This window comes from Rhinolophus hipposideros (genome assembly GCF_964194185.1).
Source record: "Rhinolophus hipposideros genome assembly, chromosome: 10".
Classification (NCBI taxonomy): Eukaryota; Metazoa; Chordata; class Mammalia; order Chiroptera; family Rhinolophidae; genus Rhinolophus; species Rhinolophus hipposideros.
The window spans coordinates 49,063,907-49,073,072 of record NC_138056.1 but is presented as its reverse complement, the minus strand read 5'-3'; positions in this window follow the sequence as shown (position 1 = coordinate 49,073,072).

Here is a 9,166-nt window from a genome sequence, read left to right as displayed (position 1 = left end):
CTAGGGAGTGCGCCTGGGCTCCGGCGTCACGTGCAAGAGGCAAGAGAGTCACCTGATAAGTGAAAGTCAGTTTTCGGAGCCACTTCCGCCCTAACCTAGTTGCCATAGTAACCGGCCCCCAGAGAAAGGCGGGGACCCTCTTGGCACCAGCTGACTGTTCTGCATTTGCAGGCTCCCTAAACACTCTTCCCGAAGTGCTCCTGTCAACGTGCGGGGTTTGAAAAGGAATACTTTATGGTTTGGCAGAAAGGCACCACGCAGGATCCACTGAGACCAGAAACCTGTGGAGCAGTCCCACCAGCTCTTCCGTGACCAACTCTAACCCACAGGTCCATGCCCCTCCTCGCACTCCACTCACTAGTATGCTGAGCGACAAGCTGTGCCAGGCATCCAGGACGCTATTTCATCTCTACGAGGGGGTTGCTTATGCTATCTCTAGAAAGCCTTTGCTACTTTTCTCCTCCTAATGCTTACTTACCCGTCAAATCTCATCTGAGGCTGGAGTCCCTTCTTCCAAAAGGCTTCTCTGATTTGCTGTAGGACCCTGAGTTCATAATCTTGTCTCTACCATATTCCTGATTATTCTACTGCATTGTCTTCTAATAACTGTGCGCGCACACACACACACACACACACACACACACACAAATACACAAGTACGTCCTGAATTCCTCATGAAAAAGGACCTTATGGGAGCATTTGAGATCTTGCACCCCAGCGTTTATAGTCAGTTTAGGCTGAAATAAACTCTTATAAAAATTCCCTTTAAAAAAAAGAAAAAGATAAAGGATTTTCTCGTTCATCTCTGGATTCCCAGTTCCTGAAACATAATCAGAATAAGTTTTTGTGTTTTTTTGAAGTGAAAGCCCAGCTCAAATGCCACCTCTTCCATGAAGACTTCCTTGATCACAATGATGTGATCACAGCAGTTGTTTCTATAATAAATAGCATTGAGTCATTCTGCAGGATATTGACCTGCCTTCCCCCCCCCCACCCCGCAGACTGTGAATTTCTCCACCACCTGGACTGAGGTAGCTCAAAGAACACAGTTTTAGAATCAAATACAACAGGAATCAACCACTTCAGGAATCTTGGCTCTGCCACCTTCTAGTTATATGTTCCTGGACGAGCCAGTGCCTCTCTCTCAGCTTCAGTTTTCCCATCTACAAATAATAATTGAGTGACTGGAGGGATTAAATAAGTCAACATATGTAAAGTGCCCAGTTCAAGATCTTACATATAATTGCACTGACAATATATTAACAAAAGGTAAGCATACTATCTATCTTTCCAGGGTATTCAGAAGCCTGAAAACCCTTTGGATCTGAACCCAAAGCTGGCTGACATGAATGGCACACTGTCTTTTATTCTGAAACATTGAGTGGTTCCTCATCGCTGGAGCCTAGGTTGTGTGGTCAGATGTTTGTTGAGAAGGGAGTAGCTGGGAAATCCCAAGTCTCATCTGGTTCAACTCATGTAGTGCCAAGAGCTGGAATTTCACAGAAAATGCTTTTCTGTTTCCAAGCTGTATTAGTTTTCTGAAGCTGGCGTATCAAATTATCATAAACTGGATAGCCAAAAACAGAAATGTATTCTTTCACAGTTCTCAAGACCAGAAACACAAAAGGAAGATATAGGCAGGGCCACACTTTCTCAGAAGACTCTAGGAGAGAATCCTTCCTTGCCTCTTTCATACTCCAGTGGCTCCAGGTATTTTTTGGCTTGTGGCTGCATGACTCCAATCTCTGCCTCGATCTTCACATGTCTTCTCTTCATCCTGTGTCTTCTTTTTCTTATAAGGACACTTGCCTTTGAATTTAAATACTCCCAATCTGATTTTGAGATGCTTAATTGCAAAGACCCTTTTTCCAAATAAAGCGATGTTCACAGCTTCCAAGGATTAGAGTATGGTCTCATTTGGAGGGCAGGGGAGACATCATTCAACCCACGACACAAGTTAAGAAAATGGGCCTGTAGGCAGGACACAGAATCCCTTCTTCCTCCTTTGGGGTCAGCTCTGAATATTAGCTAACTTTATTACTTCATTCATTCAACAAATGTTCATTGAGGACTTCCCTGTGTCCAGCCCTCTGCTAGGAGCTGGGAAATCAGACTCAGCCTCATCCCCAGAGGAGTTACCCTCCTTATAGGAAGTCCAATAGCAAACAAAGAGTGATGATCCAGTTGCTTGGTGTGGGATCTAACAGGAGTCCAGGGACTATGGAAGCCAGAGAGGATAGATTTCACAGAAGAGTCATTTAAACTGGGTATCGAAGGACCAATAAGAATTCACCAGACAGGGAGGTAGAAAAGGATATCCCAGCAGAGATAGCAGGATCCATTTTTAACAAGAGCATTTACTGAGGTTCAGCTCTGCACCAGGCTGATTACCGAGTACTGGAAATACAGGCCTTAAGTAAACCCCTTTTCAAACATCTCCACTCACATGCCACGAAAACTAGGAGAGCTGCAACTCTCACCCTTAGGGACATGGCAGAGAACTGAAATAGCCTGCCGCTGGCAAAATATTTGAAGCAACGCATGTAAAGTGTTTAGCGCAGTGCCTTGAGTATAATAAGTATCCAGTAAAGACTACCTATCATTATTTCTATATGTCCTATTTCATTCTAAACATTCTTGTATTATTTTAGATCCCATTCCATAATAAGGCTGTATTTGTTTCAATATAAAAATATTTCAATCACTTAAAGTATTATAATATTTTGATATAGTGCTATTTATTTCCTAGAGAAAAAAGTTTACGGGGCATGGAGTCTAAGGTGGTCAAATACAACATACATGAAAAAAAAATGATAGAAGAAGAATTAAGAGCAAATGGCAAGGAAGTAACGAACTCCACAGGGGATGGTAGGCAAGATCAGAGCAGACTTCATAAAAGTCTTGAAGGATGATTAGGAGTTTGATAAATGAACTAGATCTTTTTGGTTCAGGGATGGCTGGTGTTCTAACAGCTAATTATGGTACCGTGTTGGGTACCGAAATCACACATTTGGTTGATAGGGCCAAAAAGCCAAAACTACCCCAATCCATTTTGCCTCCTCTTTTTCCTCCCTCCTTGTTCTCCAGAACTCATAGACATGGGTAAATAAGAGCAAGATAAGGCTGATTAGTCCTTTGGTATCTCAAACTTAATGAAATCTCTCCCCTTTCTTTCAACAGAGTCCTCTTTCTTCTACTCACTTACCCATTGCGTCAAAAATCCATCAGGCCTTTACCAGGTGCCCAGCCTGGGCACTACACTTACAGAAATGATGCCACTAGAATCCCTGACTTTAAGGAGTTCACAGATAATTTCAGGACAAAGTGGTAAATGCAGTCATTGAGATGACGTATAAAGTGTGATGGAAGCACAGAAGAGGAAGTTGTTCATGGCAGCGGGTGGTGCAGGAAAGCTTTCTAGATGAGAAAGAGTCTTCTAGGCAGAAGGAGCACCAAGAGCCAAGGCGCAGAGGCAGAAGCCATGGCATTTGCATAGTTTAACGTGGCTGAAACCAAGGTTGCCTCGGGGAGCAACAGGCAAAGAGGCTGGAAGAGGAAGATGGGGTCAAGTGAGAAGCACTTGAGTACTACGCTGAAGAAACCTGGGCTTCAACTTAGGCAACAGGAAGTCATTTAGAAAGATCCTCAGGCAGCCCAGGAGAGGCAGCTTTGAAAGGGAAGAACTAGAACAGCAAGAATCTTGCAGAAGGCCAGGTGAGAATAGTAAAACAAAGAGGCTGGTCCCCAAAGAGCCTGCACACACCAAACAAACCTGTAAGGCAGGTCCCTGGGCCGCATTTCTCCTTCTCCTTTCTGAACCCTTGAAGGTGACATTTTTGAAAATGCCTCTCTAGATCTGAACTAATTGCTACCTCCTCTGGGCTCCCACAGCGGCGGCCTGACCTCTTATTAGTACATGTATCCATGCGCCCAGTCATATACTCAGTAGTGTATGTTTGTCTCACCCACCCTCCCATGAACTCCTGCTTTTGATTTTGTTCAGATTCCCCAGCATCCTGACCCAATGGACAGGCTCCATACAGCTTCAATGAGAAATGACTGAATGAATGAACAAAATGAGTGAATGAATGAACGCTTGAGTAAGTGACTGCTTGGATGACAAGGGGCCTCCATACCTCCCTCACTGGACACAGCCTTAGAGAGAGGAAATGAGCTTGCCCAAGGTCACACAACGTTTATAGCAAAGCTGAGACAGAGACTTGGGCTTCTTGCCCCCAAGACCAGCACTCTTTCTTCAATTCCAGTCATTTCCATGCTGTCATGGACCATAAATGTGCCTGTATGAGCATACGAGCTTGTGAATTTTGGGGCAAGCGGATGACACACATTGGATACAAGTGCGTCTAACCCAGGGGGGCTTAGTCAGAGTCACCCAGAGAAAGTTTTCCCTGGGAGCTGACTTTTACAGTGAGGTCTGAGTGGAGTTAACTGAACCCTGGAGGCTAGTGAGAGCCAAGCGGTGCAATGTGGGCAGAAGGAACAGCCTGCGGGACGAGCATGGAGCAGTAAAGGAACTAAAAGAGAAGGCCAGGCTTTAGGTATTTATTTCAACATTTCTTTACAACATTAGCAAGTGGTTTGTGATTTCTTCAAATCTCAGATGTTCATTAATATTGTCATTGAATATATGTTGAGCATATCCACATTGTACAGAATGTGGTAATTAACGTGTAACCAGGGTATGATCTTCTATTGTCATTTCTCCCTTTTATGGAAGAAAACCTCAGTTTTAATTATTTTTCTCCCAAAATAAAATCACACATTTGGTTATGATGAAAAAATAAAAAAATAAAAGAGAAAGCCAGGCAGGACTAGGCAGACGGAGGCAGCCAGCACACAGGAAGAGGAGAGAAAGAGAACATTTTTTTTTTTGTATGAAATTAATGTTTTAAAAGTAAAATAAAATTAAATACCTCCTTCAATTTATTTTACAGTTCAGTGTTGCTTTTGTTTGTAATTTCACACGGCAGAAGCAGTGTTATCTGTTCAGTGCTTAGAGCTTCCGAAGTTTTAATCCAGCACTGACGGCACAGAATGAAGTGGCTGCAGCCCCAGTGGAGTGTGACTTTGAGTTGCATGGACAACTATGGAAGGGTCTAAGCAGGGGGGTGACATGAGCTAATTTACATTTTTAGAAATGTCACTCCGGCTGTTGTGTCAAGAGCAGATTCAAGGATGGGGGAGGAGTGACAATGGTAACAATAAATTGTGACTTTTCTTCATTAAGTCAGAGGACAATGAAAACAAAGAATATTGCTGAGCTCCTGGTAATAAGGGGGATCAAAGGATGCCTGCATTTCTCCTGTACACTACCTCAGGCAGCCACAGTTTCACAGGGGTCCTGAGAATGAGCATGCTGCTTGTCACGTGGTGTGACTGAAAGAGTTCCAAGCCAGGGGCCAGAAAACCAGATCTTTCTGGACCTCCAGCTTCTTGACTGATGTTTTTAGGCAAACTGAGTTTCTTTCCGGGGCCTACAGGTTTCCCTAGAGGCTAGAGAAAATTAACTTTTGCTAAATATTTTACATATATCCCTATGGTCAATCCCCATAGGATCCTTTGAAGTAGATACTCTTGCCCCAGTTTTACAGCAGCCTAAAAAGAGGATCTGAAAATGGAAACGAGCTGCCCGAAGTTGCATGGTTCTTAGTGGCAGATGGACTTGCCTGCTGAGCCAGGACTACGTTTCCCATACCACACTTTCTGCATTAATTGGAATACACTCTTTAGGACTCTGAATTTTACCAAAAGGATGAGAATCTTACTCCCATCAACAGCAAAGTATAGGTGCAAAAAATCCAAAGGATAAAACTTCCTACCCATTTCTTCTTCCTCTTTCTCTTCCTAAATAATTTAGTCCAAAAGCCCTTACAGTAGGGGCCAAGAACTAGGCCAAGGTAAGCACAGGGTGGGGGGCCATGTGGTAGCCCAAAGCAGGAAGTCAGAACCACAGCAAGGTGTGGAGGGTTCCACACAGGGCCAGAAGTCGGTGGAGGGGAAGATCCTGGCACAAGGTTGGGAACCAACTGGATTGGGGGAATAAGGTGTCCATGTGGGAGGGCAACCTGGAGCAAGGTGTCAGAGTCCAAGCAGGAGGCGTAGAGGCCTGGCTCCATAATTTGTGAGGCCCAGCGCAAAATGAAAATTCAAAGTCCTTTGTTTAACAATTAAGGATTCCAAGAAGGCAAGAGCTTTAAATCAAGCATGTGGCCCTTCTGAGCACTGAACCTGGTGCAACTGCATCGGTCAACTCCCATGAAGCCAGTGCTGCTGAGAGCGTCACTACTGCAGTTGGGGACGTTGCAGTGGCAACAATGGGAGATCATTACTTACAGAGGGATTGATCAAATAAATGTAAGAATTGTTTTTTTTAAAAATGCGATCAAGTACATTTTAAAGATCTTATTGTCTTTGTTCAACGATTCATGAAACAGGTCACATCCCATCTAGCAGACAGAAAGGAGCTCTGAAAAGCTGTACAAAATCAAAGGCATTTATAGGCAGAAGGGAACAGGAACAAGGAAGTTATACAAGCAAAAAGCAGATTGGTAGTGACAAGGTCACTTTCTTTTAGGGGATGGAAAGGATCTCTCAGTCAGATTACCTCACTAGTGCTGACTGTATGATTCCTGATTTACTAGCTTAAGATTACATTTGTGGGACAGGCTGAAAATGTTATTAAGTTAAGCCTCAGTTTGGTAATGTGGGGTTTAGGGTAAGTGACTCCATTTGGAGCCTCTTGTCTTGTTTTTTTTTTAACAGAATAATGGGAGCCAGTTTTCTATCGGAGAAAAAGGCATTACAAATATAAGAAGAGGGAAAACTAGGATGAGCCCTGTGGTGACAGACTAAAATTTCCCAGATCTTGGTTTCTAAATACCATCCTCCACTAAGAAGAACCAAGATTTTTTGGAGAAGTGTCTGAATCCCAGGATTGGGCCACAAAAAGTATAACATGACCCTAGGACATCTAGCTGTGCCAGCAAGCAAGGAAGTACTCCAAAAAAAAAAAAAAAAAAAAAAAAAAGAATGATGCAGAAAAGGGCATGGAGGCCATATTGAAGGGGCTCCCACTGGCCAAATCTGGAGCAATTTGAGCATCAAAATAAGTAACGATAGAATAGCTCGTAGACCATCAAATAAAATAGGGAGCCACAAGTCTATTAATATAAATCAATAATAAACTGCTTTAGAAGGAAAAAGCTATTACATAGTCTCAAAGTGTGGAAAAAAGAGTAACTTTACAGTGTAAAACCCTGATAGTCACACCTTAATCAAGTGATCAAAGTGAATCAAATTGAAATCATCTGACAGGATACAGTGAGAAGGAAGATTCCATCATTACTTCTGTGATATTTCTGCTAAGGATGGATAATCTGAATCAATTAAGAGGAAAGATGAGACATAACAAAACTCAGGGAATTCTACAGGATCCTGGCCTGTGATCTTTAAGATTGTCAAGATCATGATAGTCAAGGAGAGACTGAGGAACTTTTTCAGATGAAAGGAGTGCTTGTTCTCTGCCAGGCATTGTTGTAAGTAGTTTCTGTAACCTCACAACAGGGCTATGAGATTAGGAAGCTAAGGCATGAGTGCTGTCACTTGCCCAAGGTCACGTGTTTCTCCAAGTATTGAGCTGGAATTGGAATACATTCTGACTGCAATGTTATTAATTCTACATTTTACTGCCTCTAGTGGAAGAAGAGTGTTATGTCATATACTTAAAATTGCATTCATACAGTGAAGTCATATTTATCTTCTGAACACATTTTTATATCTTTATTCATTAAAAGATATATATATCATTCATGTTTAATTAGAGGAAAAATAATTTGCATCAGTTTTCATTAAAAGTAATTCGCTCTCAAACACTATTTGATATTTTAGAACCGTGAAAAGGAACTTTTATAATGTGTGCAAGTGTGGTTTAATATTATGTAAGAATGTAGGTGATAGAACTGTGTGTATGCAGGATAAAATTATTAGATGAAAATACACCAACCAAAACTCCCGAAGCAATAAGTGGTAAAAGTGTCTCAGAAAAGAGTTTACAAGGAAAAGAAACAGGATTATGAAAACAAGCTCTGGAGGATATATGGGGCAGAAGTTTATTGTCAAAATTGTGGTTGAAATCAAGGGGTGGGGAAATTCCAATTTTTCTCCTCCTAGTGATTCTATTATAACCCATTAAATGGGAATTTCTTCTACCCGCTCAGAAGTCTAAAGAAAAAGGGACTTCCAAACTGTCAGCCCATCCCATGTAAAGATAAATGAAATATCTTATCTGCCATCCCCTAGTACAACTCCTCTATTAGGTAATGTAAATATATTGAAAGTCACACTTTATATTAGTTTAAGGCATGAACTGGCTGGTGTAAAACAACAGAAATTTATTCTCTCACAGCTCTGGCTGCCGAAAGTCCAAAATCAAGGTGCTGGGGGGGCTGTGCTTCCTCAAAGACTCGAGCGGAAAATTCTTGTCTCTTCCAAATCCTGGTAGCTCCAGGTGTTCCTTGGTTTGTAGCAGTATAAATCTAATCTCTGCCTCCTTCACATGGCCTTCTCCCCTTTTCCCTGTGTCTTCTCCATTCCCTCATAAAGACACTTGTCACCGGATTTAGGATCCACCCAGATAGTCTAGGATTATCTCTTCTTGAAATCCTTAACTTAATTATATCTGCAAAGACCCTTTTCCCAAATGAAGTCACCATCACAAGTTCCAGGGATTAGGACATGGACATATCATTTTGTGGGCCACTATTCAACCTACTACTATGTCATTCCAGTGTGTGTCCTCTCCCTCTTTTCTCTCAGGCCAGCCTGCTGAAAAGTTGGAGAAATTAAGTTGGTATTAATCTGAACTAGGTTGTTTTAAATTAAGATGTCAATTGAAATCTCCAGGGTAACCACTGAGAAAATAACTTGCAAACATACAGTAAATGAAACAATAAAACAATCAAAATAATATATTAGAAAATATATGTTTAACACAAAAGAAGGCAGAAATGGAGGAAGAAGCAAAAAGACATAAGATACATAGAAAACAGCAAAATGGCTGATATAAAGCCTATTTTATCAGTAATTACATTAAATGCAAATAGACTTAACACTTCAGAACACAGAAAGTAGAAGTATGGGTTTTTAT